The sequence below is a fragment of the Lygodium microphyllum genome, chromosome 18 (assembly GCF_053477565.2).
Source record: "Lygodium microphyllum isolate KBCC chromosome 18, Lygodium_microphyllum_v1.1.10, whole genome shotgun sequence".
NCBI classification, from domain to species: Eukaryota; Viridiplantae; Streptophyta; class Polypodiopsida; order Schizaeales; family Lygodiaceae; genus Lygodium; species Lygodium microphyllum.
This window is the reverse complement of record NC_141152.1, coordinates 139,949,278-139,960,223: the sequence shown is the minus strand read 5'-3', so window position 1 is coordinate 139,960,223 and position 10,946 is coordinate 139,949,278.

Below are 10,946 nucleotides of genomic sequence, written 5' to 3'. Positions count from 1 at the left end.
CTGTAGGTAGGTGTAGCAAACTAAATACAATAAGTGATAAGTCAGTGGCCATGTGAGTATCATAATGACCACCAACGTGCTAAGTGTAGACGTGCGGACCCATCTAGCCAGGCAGTCCATCATTAATATCCGCACTTGTTAAGCTTGCCATCTCAACAAAAAAGTAGCCCAAGTGTTCAAATGATATCTCAAAGCCTCCAAATGTAGGCTAGTTTTGGCACAACCCTTGAAAAGGTCATCTTGATATTTGAAAAAAGTAAAGCATACCTTTGAAAAGTTAGCCTAGTCTATCTAAGGAAGAGGTCTATGTTTGCATCTATAGGTATGTTAAGTATGGTGTGGTCTTGTCTCATCTCTTATTCCCATTTCTAACTCTATTTTGCATATTCCCTTTTCTCTCGAGGCAAAAAAATCAAGAAAATAATGTTGAATCTTAGAAAGGAGAAGGATTATGTGCAAGTTTAGCATGAGAATGATCACTTGAAGAAGTCGCGCAAGGACACATCCATAGGATCCAAGCCTCCCATGGAGATCACAGAGTGACAACCATTAAGTTATGTCAAGATGACTAGGTAGCATTAGTGGTTTCCACAGTGCCTAAGGACCCAATTAATGACTAGCACTAATGAAAGAAGGGGTAGCAAGTGGTTGGGCGGTCCATGAACTTTTGGGGAGCCTCTTACAAGATTGACAAATAATCTTCATTTTTTGTTCAAGGTCATGTATAAATCCTTATTGTATATAGACTAATATTATGATTTTTATGTCGCTCATGTCAAATAAAAAAGGATTCTTCTTTACTCCGATAGTTTGTTTTAAATGTGACATTTAACTTGATTTGACACTTAATAATCACACAAAGATCCACAAAAATTTTGAATTGGAAACCTGACAACTATGTATTGCTTGCTAAGTGCTTAATCAAAGACACATAGTTCATTATCATGAGGAAATAAAATGTGTTCGTCGTCCTAGTGTAGAGAAAAATGTATTATAGCCAAAAGCATCACATAATTAGTACAACATGAAGCGAGGCCATGTCTTCTAGGTTTCATTTCATGTATTGAGAGAGGATGACATTGTAGCTTGTAGATGGCCTTAACTACTCTAGAGACTAGGGTTTGTTAGAGCAAATGCCCTTCTCTTATTGTCACCACATGGCTCATTGCCTTATGTTGATAGTGCCCTTTGAAAAGAATGACCATAATGACAAGGCGTGGTGGAATACCAATAAAGTGTTATGACCATCAACATAGCCATGAGAGTGTCTTGTATGCCTAATCATAGCATGTGGTAGAGTTTGACCTTGATGTGGAGCTAACTCTTGCGAGGGAGAGCTTCATCCTAGAGCTAGCCACCACAAGAGGGAGAGAAAGCAAGATGGCCTACATTGAAACAACATTGACTAGTGCAATTCAACCTCCCTACATCCATGGAAACAAAAGCGAAATCCTATAAATGGTACATAAACCATAAGACCATACCTTCGATAAAGGGGCACAGTGACTATTGAACATTTTGTTTCTTTGAGCCATGGGCATAACCACAAGAAGCCTTAAGAGTAGAGACCCCCTCAATGCCTATGTAAACCCCATGTCACGCACCATCTCACGATGTTGTAGTTGTCAAGAGCCTCTGGTATGTGATGTGACTCACTTGGTCATGTTGCCATCATTGTGGGCATGCATGCACGTGCACACACACACACACACACAAAGAAAGAAGCTTCTTGCTCCCATCACAAACCACCCACTTAGAGGTTAAGCTCACAATTGTTTCTTGCTCTAATGAGACATCCACATGTAAGAGATAGAGAGAGATGCACCTCCTTTATGCTCCTCCCCCCCTCTATGTGGATCCCACACTTACTTCATACTTCTTGTGAGCTTCTTGTTGACCATCCCTACCCCCCCCCCCCCTCTCTCTCTCTCTCTCTCTCTCTCTCTCTCTCTCTCTCTCTCTCTCTCTCTCTCTCTCTCTCTCTCTCTCTCTCTCTCTCTCTCTCTCTCTCTCTCTCTCTCTCTCTCTCTATGTGTGTGTGTGTGTGTGTGTGTGTGTTAGCAATAACACTATTGAGAGAGAGTGAAAGAAAAAGAGGAGAAGGAAGAGAAGAGAGCAAGAGGGGAATAAGAAGGAGAAGAGAAGGATGCATTGAAAGAATTCAACATGCACATGGGAGAGATGCATCGAGAAAGAATGAGAGGAAAGAAGAAGACTATGAGAACACATTAGAATCCAACGTGCATGTAGGAGAGACACAATGCAATATCCATTAATTGCTTAAATGCACCAAGTGATCCCCTATTTTTCCCCCTCCTAATTGATCTCTTATTTTTTATGTTATAAGAGCATGTGGTCTATCAAGTAATCCCCTTGTTTTTTGGTGTTATATGAACATATGGTCCACTTTTCCTTTCTTAAATATTTATGTTTGTTCCTTACATTTATCTCCATCTACAACATACACTAGGGAAGAAAACTATGATTCAGTGATGCAAGGGCAAAAATGTTTTGATCGAATATACAAACACAAAATTAAAGGGTTGGACTTTTGAAACATCAACAATTGTAAGCGAAGGAAGAAATAGGTAGTAGATTTCTAATGTAGTCACTATCACATGATCCTTGATCATAGGAGAAATTTTAGAACTTTGAGAGAGCAAAGCTCTATTTCCACAATGCAAATTTTTCAATAAGTGCATCCTCATCTCCTTTAGGCACAAATATGCATCCCACCCAAGCATGTATCATGCATCATCCAGGTGTACATGATTTGATAAGTGTATGTTGCAATAAGTCCAAAATGCTCATAAAAGGTCCACCATAGCTCATGAAAAGCAATTATGGAGAAGTAAGAACCAAAAACCTTCATGAAAAGGTCAAAAAGAATCTTGGTTAAAGGGGAAGAAGTGTAGTCGTAAAAGAAGGCAAAGAATGAAGAAGTCTAGAATATTCATGATCCTACCACAAAATAATAGGTTTCTATTTTGCATTAAGCATGTGTACTTGCAAATATAGAAGAAAAACGATTCAACAAGCATTTGAATGTGAGTTAAGGTCCAAAATGCTTATAAAGGTCCACCATACTCATGAAAAGCAATTATTGAGAACTAGGAATAGAAAGCTTCCATGAAAAGGTCAAGGAGAATCTTAGTTAAAGGGAAAGAAGTGTAATAAGAAAAGAAGGCAAAGAATGAAGAATTCTATAATATACATGATCCTACCAAAAAATAATAGGTTTCTATTTCACATTAAGAGCAATATCGAAGAAAAAAATGCCCAATAGTTCAGTGCTTCTTTAGCAACATGAATGTATTGACCAATATAGAAGTGCATATTTTCAAATAAATTTTTCCAATGGTTATTTAAAAATTTTAAAAAACATTCATCTTGTCTCACTTTCCAAAGAACTTTAGTGTAGAGGATCAAGTAAAGTAATAGGGTCCATTAATATAGCATTTTATTGTTAGTAGTGAGCACTAGGAACATGACAAAGTGAATTGTGGTGATGTGTATAGGTGGAGGACAAATAGAGCATTCTAATAGGCTAATGGGGCTTCCAAACCTATCATATTAGGGGTTTATGACCATTTCTTTAAAAAGAGGACCTCAATATCATCCATAAGAAGGTTGGTTTAGATTATGGTAGCAATGTTCCATGTCCTCACTTGCCAAGATATTTGTTCTAGTTAATGGGGAGCCTCTACACTTGCATTCTATCACAAAACTTTTGGGTTTTGATCTTCATGGATGAAGAGCAATGCACATCTCTAAAAGTTTGTGTCCTTACAAATTGTTAGAATGTTAGAGTAGTTGAATGGAAGTACATCAACACAAGTCAAAGAATAGTAAGGTGTCAAAGACACTCAAAACATCATTTCACATCTAGCCATACTCCCTACCCATCAAAAGTTAATACATCCCTCCATTACGAGTGGGACTAAATCCAAAGACCTCCCAATTATGAGCTTGTGCCTTTACCCACACAACACAACTAACTTAATTGAATAACAATAATGGTTGCATTAATCTTTACATTCACAAATGAGTGAGTGTGTGTGTGTGTGTGTGTGTGTGTGTGTGTGTGTGTGTGTGTGTGTGTGTGTGTGTGTGTGTGTGTGTGTGTGTGTGTGTGTGTGTGTGTGTGTGTGTGTGTGTGTGCGTGCGTGCGTGCGTGCGTGCGTGTGCGTGCGTGTGCGTGTGCGTGCGTGTGCGTGCGTGTGCGTGGGTGTGCGTGTGTGTGCGTGTAGGATGATAATGCATCTAGACACTAAATGATGCATGCTCCATGTTTCACACTCCTACCTCAAAAGAATTGGATTATTTAAGATTATAGTTTCATATGGAACCTAACATAAATGATGTTTGAAATGAGATGATGGTACATAGAAATGTTTAGATTACATCTTGGTGCTTTGTTAATCAATGAAATGGATTATGCAAATGAGTTTTTAAGATGATTGTTCATCATTTTAAATCGCCACATATTTAAAATGAATAATGTGAATGAGATAGATAGATGAGATTGCTTTGTCCTAAAGAAGTATCCAAATTTATATTACAAGTTGATTTTGGTATTATGTATGAGTTGATTTAAGTATCCTATATGGCAAATTAATAATATGAATCTTTATAAACTTTATTGTGCCCTCATGTTTTTGATTGTATGTAGCTAATATAAATGAAACCTTTAGATTTTACAAATGAATTTGATATACAATTATGAAACTTCTATGCTTTCATTGTGGTGCATCATCACTTATAAAATGCATCATCGTCATAAGTTTCATGTATGGGTGGAAAAGTATATGATGTTCTTAACTCTAGCATCATCGTCATAAGTTTCATGTATGGGTGGAAAAGTATATGATGTTCTTAACTCTAAGTGATGTGGCTAATTTTGCAACCTATGAAAGTTTATAAATCATGTAGATAGATAAATAAATCTGTATAGGTTGTGCAATTGGCTTTAGTTATACATTACTAGGTTGGTTGTATGGTAGTTGATGTATAAATTGTATTGTATTCGTTCTATTATGTATCATTTATGATTGAAAACTATTCATATGAGTCACTATAAACTATATCGTGATGTAATGTTTTTGACTCATCATGTTGTAAGATAATTGTATCGGTTGATATGTGTATTATTTATGATTGGGAATAGTTGTATGAGGCATTTGTGTATTGCTAAAATGATTGTGAATGATGCTTTAGGAGAATAATGTTATGTTTTTTACTCTAAAAGAGGCATTAGGAAATATTTATCCACTCCAAAAGAGGCATTAGGAACACCTTTATAGCTAAATGATTGCACAAGATTCACTAAGAAAATGCATTTATGTTTTCAAATATGTTATATCTCTTACATATTATTACATTGAATCACTTCACTTTTACTACTCCTATTGTTATATCTAAATGACTTTGCAAGAGGCATCAAGAGAATACCTCTATGTTTTCAAATTTGTTATATCTCCTTGAATCATTGCACATTTACTAGTCTCATTCTTACATGTCATCGCTTGTCATAACCATTACCATTAAACACATTCACTAATAATAAAGTAAGGCTCTTTGTTCATGAGGAGAGAGATTTGCTCAAGTTGATTGTGTGCAATCTTGTTTTGTACATGAAGAATCAACTTTGTACATTAAAATTCAATTAATGTACCAAATGTTAAGCTACTATTCAAAACATTTTGCAATTTTTCCATGCATAATGTGGGTGCAAATGGACTCCCGAGACAGTAACCCTACAGAAGAGTATTAGCACTTTATGTCTCAGATGTGCTAAGACACCATTTAAGGCAATGATCTAATAATGTACTTCAATGTGACACCACAAACTCCCCATGTTCCAAGCCAAAGTGTAGCTACGAGCATTCCAGTGAATGCCTTTCCAAGTCATCCTCTTTGATTACCCCTTGCCCTCCCTAATTTATGCCATTTTAGTGTCCTAGAAATCAGGTGTAAATGCAACCATAATCATGCATAATAATGCAAGTGTGTGGCCAATACTGCATAACCCTTGGCCTAGTCCTTCACAAATGCAACATGTATTTACTCCACAAAGATTGCAAGCAACAAAGAACAGGGTTTTCAAAACCGTCCAAGGCTACGAGGCACAGCTGAAGTGGCAAAGGAGGATTTGGGATACCAATTTTGACTCCTGGACCGCCTTCTGCAGCTCGCTCCCTGAAGAACGCAACGATCCAATCTACATGCCCTACCCCCGTAGGCATGCAATTGACTATGATCGAAATATTCATGGGGAGTTTGACTTTCCTAAGATATATAATGTTAATGCCCGGAGCCCCGAGGAATGCCTAGTCTTTAGGTTAGAGAATCTCCTCCCATCTATTAACTGCTTCCTCACGGATTTTTCTTCTTGCCCAGATCCAGCCTTCTTAACTACCTGTAATTATCTTAGGCTTATCAAGTTTCTACTAATGGAGAGACCCACAGCCGAGGAAGCCCACCTCCCTCCACTCTTTTTTGACATCAACCTAGGGATAGATAGTAGAGCCATGACTAGATTAATGATGAGGGCAACCCTGCTTCCCTCCTTTTGCCTAGAAATCTTAGAGGATATGAGTGATACCCGCTTCACGAGGTGCAATCATCCTTTCTTGTCATCCACACCTCTGAAGGCCCGGGCTGGTATTAAAGAATATCTACAAAGTCGCGCATTCCTATCCCAATGCTTGCGACTGCCTCGTAATCCAACTGAAGGTGATAGGCATTAGCTAGGACATCTTCCTTGTATGCAATTCTTCAAAAAAAAAAAAGAAGAGAGAAAAGGAAAAAAAAAATTAAAAAAAAGAAAAAAAGGAAGGGAGAAAAGAGAAAAAAAAGAAAAAGAGAAAAGAAAAAAACACGAGGGCTCACTTCACTCACTACACCTAGGGTTTACACCTAGCCCCCCCCCCCCCCCTTCACGCTTAGGGCACATCAAGGGCAGGACTTCCATACCTGTAACCCTAAGTTTTGCACTGTACCTCCAACAACACACGAACTGGGTCCTCAAGTGTGGGACATTACTAAGGGCTTACCCAAGGTTAGACCCATCTCCCAGTTCCACTACACATGTACTTACATCACACCGTGAGACAGACACACCCCTTAGGGAGTGCACAACTTTCTCTTGCAGGCTATGATCGTGACTCAGTGAACGGCTCCCCAGCTAAAGAAGACCATCCACGACATCCGCTAATGACCAAGAATTGCTCCATGAGTCGGACAGGACACCACTACAGCAGCTTCAAGAGCTCTTGCATACTCTGATGGTTGGGTGGACCAACATGCTTGATGTAGCTGACCATTTGCCTGTTGATGGCTACCATGACTGAACCAAATCAAGCAGAACCAATATCATAGTCCCAAACAACATAATTGGAAACCATGGTGATTTGAAAAATCATTGAGTGGAAACCCTTTCTGTTAAAATAATATTTATAGTTTTTTCTTGGGACAATGATTGGTATATAATTGCCATCTTACTGTACCAATTGCGAACAATATGCCTTGAAGGCAAATGCATCTGCAAATTTTATTGTCTATTGTATAGTTGGCCATTTTAAGTAGATGTTATGTAATCCAAATGTGACCAATGCATCACAAAAGTCCAAAACAACCATTTGTATAAACAATGTTGAGAGCCCATACAAATCAACTCTAAGTCCAAAACTCAAGCCACTCGTAAGTTGATGTAAGGCCATACAAGCAGACTTCTCAATATGTACTACTTTTTAATAATTTGGTTTCCTATATTGCATTTATGCTACTAGCTTCACAACAAGATATTCGAATTTGCATTTGCTAACCTGTAGCTTGCTTTAAGCATTCAACTTGAATAGTTGCCTAAAAGCCCTTGCTCCATAAAGGTTTGTGGTCTAGGATAAGCCCAATATGCTCAATGATCATGCCTTCAATGAGCTATCTTAATGCAATGAGAGACGAAACCTTGAGCCATGCACTCCATCAAAAAACACAAATGCATAATGTCCTTATCACTATTATTTGCATCATTTAACAGTATCTCAAACATTATAGTGATAACGAGTATAACACCAGTGACACAAATTATCAATACATTGTCATCATCCATATGCCTTGCCTATCATATGATACAATAAAAATGTAGGAAATAATTAGACATTGATGTCATATACTTATACTCAAATGTCATAAATAAAAAGAACTCAAGAATTCATACTCAAGTCATTGATTAATCTTTTTTTAAACTCATGATTATATCTAGCAAAGTAGGCATAGAGGTAGCAAAGTGTATCCATGATTATGAGCCTCCACTCCTCAAAGGCTTTCTTCTCCTCTGATTTTGTTTTTTCGTCATCTTATATTAGTTGAGTGGTGCTAACCATGTCATTTAGTGACTCCTTTATCCTTTATATTTCTATCATTGTTATGCCATGCTCTTTGGGTGCTCACTTGATCTAGCCCAACTTTTGGAGGCTCATTCTCAAGGCAATGTCTTCAGCCCGTCTTCAAAAACATTTGAGCTAGATCATTGGGAATAGCTGTAATGTTATCTTCATATGAAGACATACCACTCATGGCTAATGCATGCAAATCACTAACAACATTGGCATAATTCCACATATATTCATCTACAAGGTCATACCATTGACAAGTGGATTTATGATCATAACCTAATATAGCATTGTGTGCCTCATCCTTTTGATGGGATTCATGGATGTGTTCCTAATGTTTCTTGCACGTCTTTGTCAAACTCTAGACCAAATGTCCTCCCTGCAATCCTTAGATGTGAATGAGTTGTATTATCCATGTATCCTTCCATTGAGAAAATTCTTATCATGTTATTGTTGTTTTATCTTGTAACTAGGGTGAAGTTTTTAAATTTGTTCCTTTTTGTTTTCTCTTTGGTTAAGGGGGCTTTTGCACATCAAACCTAGATGAAGCTCATCATTTGTGCTACTTACTAGTGTATCCAAGTTATGGCATCATTGACACATGGATCTCAATAGTAGCTTCTGCCCTAGACTCCGCAAGCACTCTCTCGCACTCAGCCAACCGCCAAGCATTCTGTTAAATGCCTAACTCTTTTAAAATTGTTCTTTTCCCACTCACTAGCTCTCTCGTCCATCTTCTTTCTTCCCTCCTCCAGCTCACTTTCCAAGGTTGTCATGACCTACTGCTGCTAATTCGTTAAGAACCAGAGTTGGTTCCTTTCCCTAGATTTTCGAGCCAATTGTTCTTCAGCAATTTCTCTTGCCTGATTTGCAATGCTGAATCTTTTTTCTGTCTCAGCAAATAGCTCTGGCTTTTCTTGCACAAGCTGCTCGTGACTTTGGATCTCTGCAAGGTGCAATCTTTCTCCATTTTCCATTCTTCTTAGGTATCACCACCACAGATGAAACCCACTCTGAGTCCCCTATTGGATAGATGAAGCCTGCCTTCAAAAGTCACTGCACCTCAACGAGTAGAGCATTTTGTTGAACTAGTCCCAACCGTCATAGTCGCTGCACCATTGGCCTTGCTCCCTCCTTTAGATTAATGTGATGTTGTACTATTGTCACACCTGTGATGTGTTCATAATCAGAAATAAAAAGTGCTGAGTATTTTATCACCACTTCCATGTAGGCTGCCTTCTCCTCAACTGATAGATCCTTAGCCAACATTTTTTCTAACCTCTCCTTCTCGACCTTTGGAAGCTGCTGCAGAATTTCACTACTAGAAGGCCCTTTTAATATAATCCCCATTACTTCTAGAGAGCTTTCTTCCTCCTCATTAGAAGACTCTCCCTCTGTCATAGATGACCAACCCTCGCTGGAAATCCATTCATCAGCAGTGGTCTCTAACACAAGATCCTCCTGTCGGCCCTCCTTCATGTTGTAGATAGCGCTCTTCCATTTTTTCTGCAGCCCCTTTTGTGGCCTTAGCTCTAAAGCCCTGTCTCCCAATCTTGTCTGGCTTTCATTCCCATTAGCCATGGTCACCCGAGAATGAGCGGATAGCCATCCCCCTTCACTGGCATCACATACATGTCAAGCTCCAATTGCACTCCACACACCTTTACCTTGATTTTATTTATAACTCCCAAACAATTTACTACTACATTGTTAGCCATTTTGGCCCCAAATTTAGTAGTTTCATTTATCTCTAATCCAAACGATGCATCAACTTTTCCGTCATGACACAAATCTCTATACCTCCATCCATATATGTCTTTGACACTCTCTGCCCATTGATTTCAGCTTCCACTAGAGGCACAATATCTTTCATCTTTCTAGCCTGGATTGCATTCACATGTCTATTCTTCATGGGTCTAATGCTTACCATCTTTGGCCATTGTCGTCGCACTGTTGGAGATAGATGTAGTAATTGTGGCCATGAAATTTTTGGCCCTTGATCCCTCACATCAGCAAGCAAATCATAAGCTCTAGTAGCTTTACCCAATGAAAAATCGTCTAACTCAATGTGTCAGCGTGAGCGAGCCCTCCTCTTTTTACTGTTGCGTGTCTTTGCAGCCTTTGAAAACTCTGCCTCCTCTTCCATCTTTCCAACCTCCTCTGGTGGTGTAGGCTCCATTCTCTCAATTCTGCGGGCTTTCTTCACTGGCATTGCTTCAACCTCTACTACTTTGGCCTTCCCTTTGACATCACTCTCATCTAAACTAATTATCTTGACATCATGATTCTCTGGCGGCTGGACAGGCAAGGGCAGCACCTCTGCAGGTGGTCGAGGATACTAGAGAACTTGAACCGGTGGTGGAGGCCTTGGATTCGGTGGAACAAGCCTCTCCCTAGGTGGTGTCACTTGTTGTCCCCTCCTTCTTGTTTGGAACCCATTTCCTGGAAAACGCCTGGGATGAGGGCAAAAGTACATAGCATGGCCAGTCTCCCCACAAGTATAGCAAACATACTCTCTTTCTTGTCTCCTTGGACCTCGATTGCCTTCATTTA